The sequence below is a fragment of the Berghia stephanieae genome, chromosome 9 (assembly GCF_034508935.2).
Source record: "Berghia stephanieae isolate SIO BIC M18660-M18661 chromosome 9, UCSD_Bste_1.3, whole genome shotgun sequence".
Taxonomy (NCBI): domain Eukaryota; kingdom Metazoa; phylum Mollusca; class Gastropoda; order Nudibranchia; family Aeolidiidae; genus Berghia; species Berghia stephanieae.
In genome coordinates this window covers 12,102,699-12,117,698 of record NC_088368.1, presented here as the reverse complement: position 1 = coordinate 12,117,698, position 15,000 = coordinate 12,102,699, and positions in this window count along the sequence as shown.

Genomic DNA, 15,000 nt, shown 5'->3' with positions numbered 1-15,000 from the left:
CACCGTTACCTATATGACGTCACAAACATTATGTCACGGTCACCTTTGACCTGTTGTGCCTTGCGATTGACGGTAACCAGTAACCAGTTGTTATTCGATACTATACAGCAAGCTACTACTAATGACATGAGCTGTTGACGCTGCTGTCTATTAGCATTATTATAATTTAAGGTCACGCGTCATACGGTATTGCGTACAACTTACGACAAGTTGATCTAAAAATATGACTTACTTTAAAGGCTCCATACACGCACGGTTTTGATAGGCGTCCGAACCACGATCAGGCAAACCGGGGTGAAAACGCAATGTGTGTGGCCAAATACCTGGCCGATAAACCTAGGTACGGTCCATCGTTCGCAAAGCCCGCTTTGCTTAATATTTTTCGAGGCGATCGGCGATCGGGGGCGTGGCAGTATAAAAAATTGGACAATTTTTTTTCTGGATTTTCGCTGTTTTGACGTCAGATTCATGATCAGCGTCGAATTTACAATAGGTTTGATACCAAGAACTATGTTTTTACTCCAAAAATTGATGAAATTAGAAATAAATTTTAATTAATATTGAGGCTATTTGGCCGACAGAACAGGGCCCCTCCCTGTTTTGTGATGGATCAAGTGGTAAGACTCTCGCTTTCGGATCGGAAGGTTCAGGTTTCGAGACCCGCTCTGAGTGGTGCAGAGTTGAGTCCTTGGAAAATGCTCTTAACTCACATTCTCTCACCGTACTCAGGTGTGAAATGAGTACATAACCGTTCGTTGTCTTTGTTGGGGAAAAAATGTCCCATCGCCTGACAGGCGTCATGTCTTGTCTTTCAAGTTTAATATTGCTGTTGCATTGGGACCCCTTGTAAAGCGATTTGAGCACGTGGATATTGCGCCAAATAAATGCTGTGTTATTATTTTTTAAATAATATTTTTATAAATGTTGCGCCAGGAAGAGGTAGATGGCAAAAGTTTCGTTCATACAAAATAAAAAATAGTTTTCATGATTTTCAATGTAATGATATAATAATATGCCAGTTCTTTTTTTTTTTTTTTTTTTTTTCCTCCTCACCCGTTGTCGCGACATGACGGTCGACCTTGACACAGACATTTGGGATTGGCAGATGACAGGGGTGGGCATTGTAACCCTGAATTATAATCTACAAACAACGCGCCCCCCCCCCCCCCCCCCAACTCCCCCCCTAAAAAAAAAAAAAGAGCTGTGTGCGTGTGTGGGGTGGCGGTGGTGGTTGGGGGGGGGGGGGATGCGAATGCGCGTAGTCCCGAGGAGTACCCGTTTAACCTGCCACGGGAACACTGTCGATTTGTTTTATAAATAATATATAATAATAATAATAATAATAATATAATAATAATAATAATAATAATAATAATAATAATAATAATAATAAATAATGACGATAAATAACAAATCTTTATTGTCCACAAAATGGAAAAATTTCCGTGGTCTACGTTGCTTTTAAACTTAAATCGGATTGTAAATGTATGGATGTTATGCGTATTGGAAAAATACTCACGACATCTCCATCGGGGTATAACATATTAACACACAAAACTGCAAACGCGAACGTTCATTGCCTGATTGATATAACTTAGTGATAAGTTAATTATAAAATGCTGTCTAAAAGCAATAACAACGGGTTGACTAACGTCAAATTCATTCCTTCTATTGATGCTCTGTGTTAAATCAAAATACTCACAAAGTCCGCCAGCCAGAAATATCACTCCAGCCCAAAGATCTACATGGAACCTTGAACGTTATAGTCTGATATATTTTAATGAGAACTAATCATAAAAATGGGTGTCTAAAAACAATAACAATGAGATGAGTGACGTCAATTTGGTTCCTTTTATAAATATCCAAGAACTTTACTCACTCCATCCGCTCTCTCCTCCTTCAATACATATGAATCTATTCTCTCATCACTTTTTTGTGCGGCTTTGGATCGGACGGTACTGGATTCGAGTCCCGCTCTGAGTGGCGCATAATTGAGTCCTTGGAAAAGGCTCTTTACTCGCATTCTCTCACCTTGTTCACTATTAAAATGAGTACCTCGCGGTTTACAGCGTCCTCTCTGTCGGGAAACAATTGCAATATCGCTTAACAGTCATGTCTCGTCTAACATGTTTTTATGTTGGCCAAAGACCCTTATAAAGTGATTTGAGCACCTTTATTGAATATAGCGGTATATATAGCGCAAGTAAATTTTTCTCTCTTTCTCTTTCTTTCTCTCCCTCTCTCTCTCTCTCTCTCTCTCTCTCTCTCTCTCTCTCTCTCTCTCTCTCTCTCTCGACATGTTAGATTATTATAGCTATTGCTACATTTGATGCGAATATCTTGGACGGTTATTGATGCTATGAGTTTAGATAAAATGCTCACAACACCCACCAGTCGGAAATAACGTACCGTCATACAAAACTACGAGTAACCTTGAACGTTAAAAGTCGGATTGATATAATTTAGTGAGAACTAATTACCAAAATGACTGCCTTAATACAATAACAAAGAGTGGAATGATGTCAATTTCGTTCCTTCAACAGTCTAATTGATATAATTTAGTGAGAAGTAATCACTATTGTGCGCAAGACGAAAGATAGAATAACAGACAGTAACTGGGATCGGTTCTGTCGGCCACATAGCCTCACTATTAATTAAAATTTATTTCTAATTTCACCAATTTTTGGAGTAAACACACAGTTCTTAGTATCAAACCTATTGTAAATTTGACGCTGATCACGAATCCGACGTGAAAACAGCGAAAATCCGAAAAAAATTGTCCACTTTTTTATACTGCCACGCCCCCGATCGCCGATCGCTCAAAAAAATATCTGCCCGTATGTGGGCAAAAATCATCTGCGATAAACGCAGGGATCGGGTCACAGCGATAGGTCATCCGTCCCGCTTCCAGCGGATGTCGGCGTCTATGGAGGGCTTTATGGTTAACCCACGCATTCAAGCACACTATTTAAAATTTAAGTCATTCCATTACCTTGGGTTTTATTGAGATTTTTATATAGGGCAATATCCACTGAACGTGCTCAGAGCGCTTTACCAGCAGCAGCACTTGACAAGTAGGACGAGACATGATAATAATAATAATACACATTTATATAGCGCTCATTCTCGTGTAAAACACAAGCTCTGGGCACTTTACAATATAATATCAATTTTAAGTGAAAAAATAAAAAAATAAAATAATAACAACAATAACAATTCATAGCCAAATCAAGGATTCATATAGAGTCAAGAAAACAAATACAGTAAAAATGACGCCTGTTAGGCGATATTACTATTACACTTTTTTTATCGACAGAGACAACACTGTTAACGACCAGTTGCTTATTTTACACTTGAGTACGGTGGGAGAATGTGACTAAAGAGCCTTTTCCAAGGACCCAACTATGCGCTGAGAAAGGCTTGAACCAATGCTCTCTAGATTGCTATGGCTTGAGCCCAGGACCTTCCGATCGGAAAGCGAGTGTCATACCACATGGCCGCACATTACCTTGATGCAAGCCACTCAATCGTTAACTCCTTCCAGTACCCTATCGTTTTGGCTTTGTCAACAAGTGACGTTATGTCTAGTGGTATGAATTTGAAGGAACGGAGAATCACTGTGCTGAATTAAGCAGCACATAATAATAATAATGATATGGACATGATCAGAAATTTAAAAGAAAATAATCCAGAAATAAAGGAGATAAAGAAAAGAGTACATAAATCGTAATAAAGACAAAGGGGGAAAAATAGTATTAGTGAACAAATAACTATTTTCTCATAGTTTCTAACTTCAGCTTTCAATTGGATTCAGAGGTCTGATGTCACGCCGCCCGGCAACGGCGGCCATTTTGGTTCTAAACAAAGAAAACCATTACTTTTTATTCTTCATGCTGGCTTGAACTTTTCATATACCTTGTGATCAGAATGTGTAAAAGTCAAAACATGATCAAACTTATGTTTTTTTTTTCTCCTCTGGATACACCTTTATACTCGCCGGAGAAATATTTAATACGGGCGTCCGCCATTGTTCCGATAGTTTAGAGCCAGTGTTACTAAGTTACCATGCGTCATTAGGAAGGAAGTGACGTTACGACTGTTGAAGAGTATTCATTCATAAATAATAATGAACAGTGTGTATTCATTCGTGTATTCATTGTCATGAATAAATTGAAATAAGTATGAAGATTCATTACAATTTTACTCGTGATAATCTGTATAACGTATTATTGTTACTGGTCTTGTATTGAGGATTATCCCAACAGTGCCAGACAGTATACTGGTGAAGTAAACAAGGTGTTTATTGATACTATAGCGTACGGTACTAATAATGACTTCATCCCTCTTGCGTTAAAATTCAATATGCGTCATACAAAGAAAATCGCACACATGCGCGCAGAATCGTAAAAGATTATTTTATATCGTATTATTATATAATTAGTGTCATTATCATGTTTTGTCTAAGTTAAACACCGTTTTGAAACGATACCTTCTATATACCGTACAGCTTGTCGTATGCCTCTACCACTAGCAGTGTTAGTTTAAAACTACTACTGTTGCTAGTGGTAATACATAATCGTAGGAGTAGGAGTGTAGTTTCTGAGAAGAGAAACACACACACACACACACACACACACACACACACACACACACACAGAGAGAGAGAGAGAGAGAGAGAGAGAGAGAGAGAGAGAGAGAGAGTTAGATGGGCGGCGGTGGTTGCCACATTGATGGATGATAATAATAGCAGATTTAATAATAATAATAGTAATAATAATAATAATAATAATAATAATAATAATAATGATGATGATGATGATGATGATGATGATGATGATAATACTAATAAAATTAATGTAAATATAATAATAATAATAATAATAATAATAATAATAATAATAATAATAATAATAATAATAATAATAATAAATAATAATAATAATTATAATAATTATAATAATAATAATAATAATAATACACATTTATATAGCGCTCATTCTCGTGTAAAACACAAGCTCTGGGCACTTTACAATATAAATATCAATTTTAAGTGAAAAAATAAAAAAAAATAAAATAATAACAACAATAACAATTCATAGCCAAATCAAGGATTCATATAGAGTCAAGAAAAACAAATACAGTAAAAATGTGTCTTGAGATTCTTTTTAAAAGTAGGTAAAGACTTGCACTCCCTCAGACCACGTGGTAGTTCATTCCAAATCTTGGGGCCGAAACAAGCAAACGATCTATCACCAAATTTTGTTCTTGATCTTTTTTCCGAAATTTTCGTTTGGTCATTACATGATCTTAAAGTGTAATTTTCAAATTTACACATGACCACGTGATCTGTGAGATATGCCGGTGCTATACCAGCCAAACACTTATAAACAAGACACGCTGCTTTGTAATATGTGCGCTTTTCAATGGGCAACCAGTGGAGAGAGGCCAACAAAGGGGTTGCATGATCAAATTTTTTTTGCCAAAAACTAATCTTGCTGCACTGTTTTGCAGTAGTTGCAATTGTTTAATAGAAGCCTGAGGCAAGTTGACAAGCAGCGAGTTACAATAGTCTAGTTTCGAAAAAATGAGGGAAACAACCAATGTTTTACATGTTCCAATTGCAATATACTGACGGATCGAACTGATTTTCTTCAATTGAAAGTATAAAGATTTACAGAGAGCAGAAATGTGAGCTGACATTTTCATTTCTGAATCAAAATAGACACCCAAATTTTTCACAGTCTTTGAAACTTTGATCTTTTCACCCCCAATCAACACCTCAAGACCATCATTCACCTTCAACTGCCCTCTATTTCCCACAATCATCACTTCTTGTTTTGACTCATTCATTTTCAACTTGTTTGCATCCATCCACTCTTTCACATCCGTCACACATTCTTCCACACGTTTCACAATATTTTCGAGATTTTTAGTTTTATCAGTAGCATAAAGTTGCGTATCATCTGCATAGAGATGATAGCGCAGCCCATGACCAGTGATGACATTAGATAATGGAGAAGTATACAAAACAAAAAGAATTGGACCCAAAACAGAGCCTTGAGGAACACCAAAAGACAATGTATGTTGACGAGAAAGTTTATCTAAAATCATAACCTGTTGCTTTCTGCCATCTAAATAAGATTCAAACCACTGCAAGACAGTCCCAGACAAGCCAAAGGTTATATTAAGTCGTTTAATGAGAATACCGTGATCAATAGTATCAAACGCCGCCGAAAGGTCTAACAATGTCAGAAGAGAAACAGAACCTTTATCTAAAACATCAAGCAAATCACTCGCAACACAGCACAGAGCAGTTTCTGTGCTGTGGTAAGAACGATAAGCTGACTGAAATTTTTCCCATAGATTGTTTTCATGGAGATGTTGTGAAAGACGTCTGAGTACAACTTTTTCAAGGATTTTAGAAAGAAATGGCAGATTTGAGACGGGACGGTAGTTACTAAGGTCATTTACATTGAGATTTTGCTTTTTTATGAGAGGCTTTACAATTGCATGTTTATAGATATCTGGGACTTGTCCTGAGATAAGTGACTGATTTATAATATAAGTTATGCAAGGTAACAATTCAGGAAGACATAATTTCAAAATATTAGTTGGTAAAGGATCTAAATCACATGACTTCGAGGAAGATGAAAAAATTATTTTAGAAATTTCTTCTTCAGTTGTTTCTTTAAAACAAGAGAATCCCTGTGAACCCGAAAAAGGGTGGAAATTTATATCTTCATTTTGCACGAGGTCCAAATTGTTCCGAATTTTCGATATTTTTCCCGAAAAGAAATCTGAAAATGCATCCGGCTGCTTTTCTACCGGGATATTAGTGGGTAGACACATGCCCTTTTCTTCCCCTAAAAGTTCCTTTGAAACAGAGAAAAATTCCTTAGTGTCCCTCACTGATGACAGTTTTGTGTTATAATAGTTTCTTTTTGCTCTTTTGCAGGTGGTTTTATACTTATGCTTTTTTGCTATATATATCAGCCGGTCAATCTCAAGGCCCGATTTTCTCCACGATGCCTCTGCATTCCTTTTTTCCCTTTTGGCAGTTTTTTCACTCTGGTTAAACCACGGAGACGGTTTCCTGGAATTTATTATTCTAGTTGTCTTTGGCGCATGCCTGTCGATGACGTTGCGCAGTACCTCGTCTGTTTTCTGTGCTGATGGTATATTCATTCTTCCTAGTTCCTATTATAATAATAATACGATAATGATTGAGGAGGAAGTAAAGCTGTGAAAAGTGTAATTGAAATAAATGTCATTAAACATGTATCTAGTTTTAATGACTATCCTTTTACAATAATTTATGATACGTACGTATTGTCTCTGGTGGGTTGCGTAGGAAGCAGCTGTTGTCAGAGGCCTTTACACTCCCATGAGTCTGGTGTGTTGATATTGGATAATAGGATGTCTTCATTGTTACAAAACTAGGTAAGTACTGTATTGTGATTATTTTACTTTATGCGTATTAGTATTAGTCGAAATTACAGGGTTACGCCGATCTTGTCTGTGTCGACAGATTAATAGATGGACGGAAGGACGGCTGTATATAATATAATATCAGTTTTGGTGAATTAATAAAAATGTAAAGTATGTAGGAGGAGTGAGTGATGTGTGCGTGTTTGTGTGTGTATGTGTATATGTGCATAGTAGTAGTAGTAGTAGTAGTAGTAGTAGTAGTAGTAGTAGTAGTAGTAGTAGTAGTAGTAGTAGTAGTAGTAGTAGTAGTGTTGATAGTATTAGTGGTTATAATAGTAGTAGTAGCAGTGTTGATAGTAGTAGTGGTTATAATAGTAGTAGTAGTGGTAATAGCAGAAATTATAGTAGTAGTAGTAGTATCAGTAGTAGTAGTAGTAGTAGTAGTAGTAGTAGTAGTAGTAGTAGTAGTAGTAGTAGCAGTGTTGATAGTAGTAGTGGTTATAATAGTAGTAGTAGCAGTGTTGATAGTAGTAGTGGTTATAATAGTAGTAGTAGTGTTAATAGCAGAAATTATAGTAGTAGTAGTAGTATCAGTAGTAGTAGTAGTAGTAGTAGTAGTAGTAGTAGTAGTAGTAGTAGTAGTAGTAGTAGTGGTGGTAGTTGTAGTAGTAGTAGTAGTTGTACTTGTAGTAGTAGTAGTAGTAGTAGTAGTAGTAGTAGTAGTAGTAGTAGTAGTAGTAGTAGTAGTAGTAGTTGTAGTTGTAGTAGTAGTAGTAGTAGTAGTAGTAGTAGTAGTAGTAGTAGTAGTAATAGTTGTTGTAGTAGTAGTTTAACCAGGCACCACGTGCTTTACATGTAGGTATCAATTGAAATCAACAAATTCATAAACAAACAGACTATTTTTTAAATACATTTGGAAATTAGTACACTTTGCCTGTTAGGCTCCCTTATGTATTAACATTCCAAGAAGTATATTATGTTGCTGTCAATAGCGAGGTTTGCTCATTCATATCTGACTTTCCCACGGACACTAGTGACTAACTCAGAATTTTGTCGATATTTGTCACGTACATCATATTATGACTCCGTTCAAAGTAAAGGTGCCGAAAAATTTCTCTGCGTGGCCTTTAAGCGTGTCTAGTGTGAATGAGAGAATTATCAAATAATAATAATAATAATAATAATAATAATAATAATAATAATAATAATAATAATAATAATAATAATAATGCTGAAAACGTATATAGCGCTATAACTGTGAGAGGCCAGACTCTAAGCGCTTAATGAGAACGTATCGCCCAGACGACGGTCTAAAATCAATAACAAAGAGTTGAGTGACGTCAAATTCGTTTACTCGGTTGTTTTTAGGATGTCATTTTTCATGACACAAACGGTCAAGCAATACTTATTTTCAAATTTATCAAGAACAAAGCAATACAAAAAAATAATAATAATAAAAAAAAAATAAATAAAAAAAAAAATAATAATAAATAAATAAAAAAAACAAACAAACCCAAAACAAACCAAACAAAACAGCAACACTCATACAAGGCGTGGCCAATTACGAATGAGTTTACGTGTCATTAAGTGAGTGAAAAGAGGGTCTAGACACCAATTAATTAGAATTAACCATAATGCCTAATTGCCATTATAACCAGTAATAAGGAAACACATACGAGGCACTACAAACAGTCTGTTAAAACTAGCACATTTTTTGTTGTTGTTAATTTGTAATTTTTTATTTTTTTTACTTTTCCGGTTCCAAAATCGGTCCTTTGGGTGACTAATTATGAATAGGTTACATATTGAATCATTAGGTGGCATACCTATTTTAGTAGTAGGGTGTATAACAAGATTCTTACCAGAGCATTTATATAGCGCAATATCCACCAAACGTGCTCAAAGCGCTTTTTAGGGTCCCTGGCCAACAGCAACACTTAACATGTAGGACGGGACATGACGCCTGTTGCCTGTTAGGCGATATTACAATTTTTTCGGACAGAGACAACGCTGTTAACGGCCATGTACTCATTTTACAGTAAAGAGCCTTTTCCAAGGGTTCAACTATGCGCCGACCGAGGCTCGAACCCAGGACCTTCCAATCCGAAAGCGAGTGTCATACCACTAGACCACTTAGCCGGGAGGTAAAAGTAAAAGAGTGAGATTGAATGGTCTTTATTGACGACCAGTAGCTGTTTTTATCATAATATGATGTCATCGCCCTGAAACCAGAATATGAATTACACTCGTCCGGAAGAGTGGTTTTACACTTCCAATGAGTTTGGAACCAGTTTTTGGAGATCACACTTTTGTACCCTATTACCAAGGTTGTCAATTTTCCGTATATTTACGGAATACAGTATAATTCTAAACCCTCATTATATTGTCCAAATCACATGCTATATTAAAAAAAAAGTAAATACATAATGCCTTTTTACTGGAGTTCAGCGTTCAGCCAATGTATGTGTGTAAAAATTCAGTAAATTTTTGCCTCCTAAATTGGCAACCCTGAATCAACAATAGACATCGTTCGATTCTGACTTATAACATAATAATAATTTTATTATTATATTATGACGACTCGCCACGAATCATTAGAAAAGCACATTCTGAAGACAAGGGTAGACGGCAAGAGAGGAAGAGGTAGACCAACAAGAAGCTGGGAACAAGATATATGTGAATGGCTGGGAATGACAGCAACTCAAGCAAGTAGACTGGCGGAAAACCGTAATCTGTTTCGCAAGAAAGTTCGGGAAGCAACGTCCTACGCAGGATCAGCTGACTAGATGATGAGGATTTAAATCTCGATTGCCTTTCGGAGGACTTGTAAAGAAGGAAGATAGCCTAGGTCCAGTCCTATCGAGGGTCTTTGTCTTTAGTTGTTTTACACTTCCAAAGAGATTGGAACCAGATTTTGGGTATCACCCTTACTTACATGTTCCCTATTACAATAAATATAGACATCGTTCGATACTGACTTATAATATAATTTATTATTATTAGAACTTAAGACATCTCCATTGTCTCCCAGAGGGCTTGTAAAGAAGGAGGACGGACTGTGTCGTGTCCTAAGCATTTCCTTTCCCAAGGGTTTACCGACTAGATAAGAGTTTCGAAATCGGGGGGTCTTTGCCTTATGTTGTTTTACACTTCCAGTGAGATTGGAACCAGTTTTTGGACATCGCACTTACTTATGTTCACAATATTAGACATCGTTCGATACTGACTTATAATATAATATATTATTATTAGGTCTTAATAGAAATTGAAATTGAGCTTTATATAGCGCAATATCCACTGAATAGTGCTCAAAGCGCTTTACAAGGGGTCCCTGGTCAACAGCACCATTTAACATGTAGGACGGGACAAGACGCCTGTTAGGCGATATTACAATTTTTCGGACGAAGACAACGCTGTTAACGGCCAGGTACTCGTTTTACACCTGAGTACGGTGAGAGAATGTGAGTAAAGAGCCTTTTCCAAGGACTCAACTATGCGCCGAGCGCGAGGCTCAAATCCGAAAGCGAGTGTCATACCACTAGACCACATAGCCGCACATAATAAATCTCCATTGTCTCTCAGAGGACTTGTAAAGAAGGAAGATAGCCTGCGTCGTGTCCTAAGCATTTCCTTTCCCAAGGGTTTACCGACTAGATAAGAGTTCGAAATCGGGGGTCTTTGTCTTATGTTGTTTTACACTTCCAGTGAGATTGGAACCAGATTTTGGGTATCACCCTTACTTACATGTTCCCTATTACAATAAATATAGACATCGTTCGATACTGACTTATAATATAATATATTATTATTAGGACTTACGACATCTCCATTGTCACCCAGAGGACTTGTAAAGAAGGAAGATAGCCTGCGTCGTGTCCTAAGCCTTATAAATCGAGGGTCTTTGTCTTTAGTTGTTTTACACTTCCAAAGAGATTGGAACCAGATTTTGGGTATCACCCTTACTTACATGTTCCCTATTACAATAAATATAGACATCGTTCGATACTGACTTATAAATAATTTATTATTATTAGAACTTAGACATCTCCATGTCTCCGAGGGCTTGTAAAGAAGGAAGATAGCCTAGTCGAGTCCTAAGCCTTATAAATCGAGTGTCTTTGTCTTTAGTTGTTTTACACTTCCAAAGAGATTGGAACCAGATTTTGGGTATCACCCTTACTTACATGTTCCCTATTACAATAAATATAGACATCGTTCGATACTGACTTATAATATAATTTATTATTATTAGAACTTAAGACATCTCCATTGTCTCCCAGAGGGCTTGTAAAGAAGGAGGACGGACTGTGTCGTGTCCTAAGCATTTCCTTTCCCAAGGGTTTACCGACTAGATAAGAGTTCGAAATCGGGGGTCTTTGCCTTATGTTGTTTTACACTTCCAGTGAGATTGGAACCAGTTTTTGGACATCGCACTTACTTATGTTCACAATATTAGACATCGTTCGATACTGACTTATATTATAATATATTATTATTAGGTCTTAATAGAAATTGAAATTGAGCTTTATATAGCGCAATATCCACTGAAATGTGCTCAAAGCGCTTTACAAGGGTCCCTGGTCAACAGCACCATTTAACATGTAGGACGGGACAAGACGCCTGTTAGGCGATATTACAATTTTCGGACAAGACAACGCTGTTAACGGCCAGGTACTCGTTTTACACCTGAGTACGGTGAGAGAATGTGAGTAAAGAGCCTTTTCCAAGGACTCAACTATGCGCCGAGCGCGAGGCTCAAATCCGAAAGCGAGTGTCATACCACTAGACCACATAGCCGCACATAATAAATCTCCATTGTCTCTCAGAGGACTTGTAAAGAAGGAAGATAGCCTGCGTCGTGTCCTAAGCATTTCCTTTCCCAAGGGTTTACCGACTAGATAAGAGTTCGAAATCGGGGGTCTTTGTCTTATGTTGTTTTACACTTCCAGTGAGATTGGAACCAGATTTTGGGTATCACCCTTACTTACATGTTCCCTATTACAATAAATATAGACATCGTTCGATACTGACTTATAATATAATATATTATTATTAGGACTTACGACATCTCCATTGTCACCCAGAGGACTTGTAAAGAAGGAAGATAGCCTGCTTCGTGTCCTAAGCCTTATAAATCGAGGGTCTTTGTCTTTAGTTGTTTTACACTTCCAAAGAGATTGGAACCAGATTTTGGGTATCACCCTTACTTACATGTTCCCTATTACAATAAATATAGACATCGTTCGATACTGACTTATAATATAATTTATTATTATTAGAACTTAAGACATCTCCATTGTCTCCCAGAGGGCTTGTAAAGAAGGAAGATAGCCTAGGTCGAGTCCTAAGCCTTATAAATCGAGGGTCTTTGTCTTTAGTTGTTTTACACTTCCAAAGAGATTGGAACCAGATTTTGGGTATCACCCTTACTTACATGTTCCCTATTACAATAAATATAGACATCGTTCGATACTGACTTATAATATAATTTATTATTATTAGAACTTAAGACATCTCCATTGTCTCCCGGAGGACTTGTAAAGAAGGAAGATAGCCTAGGTCGAGTCCTAAGCCTTATAAATCGAGGGTCTTTGTCTTTAGTTGTTTTACACTTCCAAAGAGATTGGAACCAGATTTTGGGTATCACCCTTACTTACATGTTCCCTATTACAATAAATATAGACATCGTTCGATACTGACTTATAATATAATTTATTATTATTAGAACTTAAGACATCTCCATTGTCTCCCAGAGGGCTTGTAAAGAAGGAGGACGGACTGTGTCGTGTCCTAAGCATTTCCTTTCCCAAGGGTTTACCGACTAGATAAGAGTTCGAAATCGGGGGGTCTTTGCCTTATGTTGTTTTACACTTCCAGTGAGATTGGAACCAGTTTTTGGACATCGCACTTACTTATGTTCACAATATTAGACATCGTTCGATACTGACTTATAATATAATATATTATTATTAGGTCTTAATAGAAATTGAAATTGAGCTTTATATAGCGCAATATCCACTGAAATGTGCTCAAAGCGCTTTACAAGGGGTCCCTGGTCAACAGCACCATTTAACATGTAGGACGGGACAAGACGCCTGTTAGGCGATATTACAATTTTTCGGACAAGACAACGCTGTTAACGGCCAGGTACTCGTTTTACACCTGAGTACGGTGAGAGAATGTGAGTAAAGAGCCTTTTCCAAGGACTCAACTATGCGCCGAGCGCGAGGCTCAAATCCGAAAGCGAGTGTCATACCACTAGACCACATAGCCGCACATAATAAATCTCCATTGTCTCTCAGAGGACTTGTAAAGAAGGAAGATAGCCTGCGTCGTGTCCTAAGCATTTCCTTTCCCAAGGGTTTACCGACTAGATAAGAGTTCGAAATCGGGGGTCTTTGTCTTATGTTGTTTTACACTTCCAGTGAGATTGGAACCAGATTTTGGGTATCACCCTTACTTACATGTTCCCTATTACAATAAATATAGACATCGTTCGATACTGACTTATAATATAATATATTATTATTAGGACTTACGACATCTCCATTGTCACCCAGAGGACTTGTAAAGAAGGAAGATAGCCTGCGTCGTGTCCTAAGCATTTCCTTTCCCAAGGGTTTATCGACTAGACAAGAGTTCGAAATCGGGTCTTGTCTTAGGTCAAGCACCACTAGACAGTAATGGTATCGCCTTCTCTGACAAAACATCCTTTCTCACTTTTACTCATAAATTGATGATTTAACTTGACCCCCTGCCCCCATCCCCGGCGTACACAACACTACACACATACCACAGTCACTACACACATACAACACATCTTATTCACACTTACACACAATCAACCATCATCTTGTCAAAGTATTACATGTGACCGGTCAAAAACGGTTTTACGTCGGACCACGAAAAGGGATTTAGATTTTTTTTTTTTGGAAGACTTTTAAGAGCGCAATATCCACTAGAACGTGCTCAGAGCGCTTTAACAAGGGTCCTGTGTCACCAGGACAACACTTAAACCTCTTACATGACGATATTACAATTTTGATTTTTCGACAGAACAACACTTTATGACCAAGACACTCATTTCTCGGCCTGGTAAGGAGGGAATGTGAGTAAAGACCTTTCCAATGATCTCAAACAATATTCTTTTTATTTATTTTAATTATGATTCATTTTATATTATTTGTTATTTAAACCAATGAAGAGAAAAAAAACTGTTTTGTCATGAATGAAAAGACCCCAGGCACGTACTTACAATGACCAGTCGTTTCAAGTCCACTACAACCTGAAATGCGATAAGCACAGCGATTTCAACAATAGACATTAGTAAGCAATCAATCCAGATAAGGGGACGGGAAAGAGTTGCACTTTTATAAAAGGAGATCCGCGTAGTAACATTCGACCAGCATGATTTAAAAGGGAATATAAATCGAAACGAGCAGTCAAATTTGTACAATACTAATTATTATAGTGCAAAAGTTATAAAAGATAGCGCTCTCCAAATAAGTTCCATATCGTTATTGTTTATTTAGTTTATTTTATTTATTTATTAATTTTATTATATTATTTATT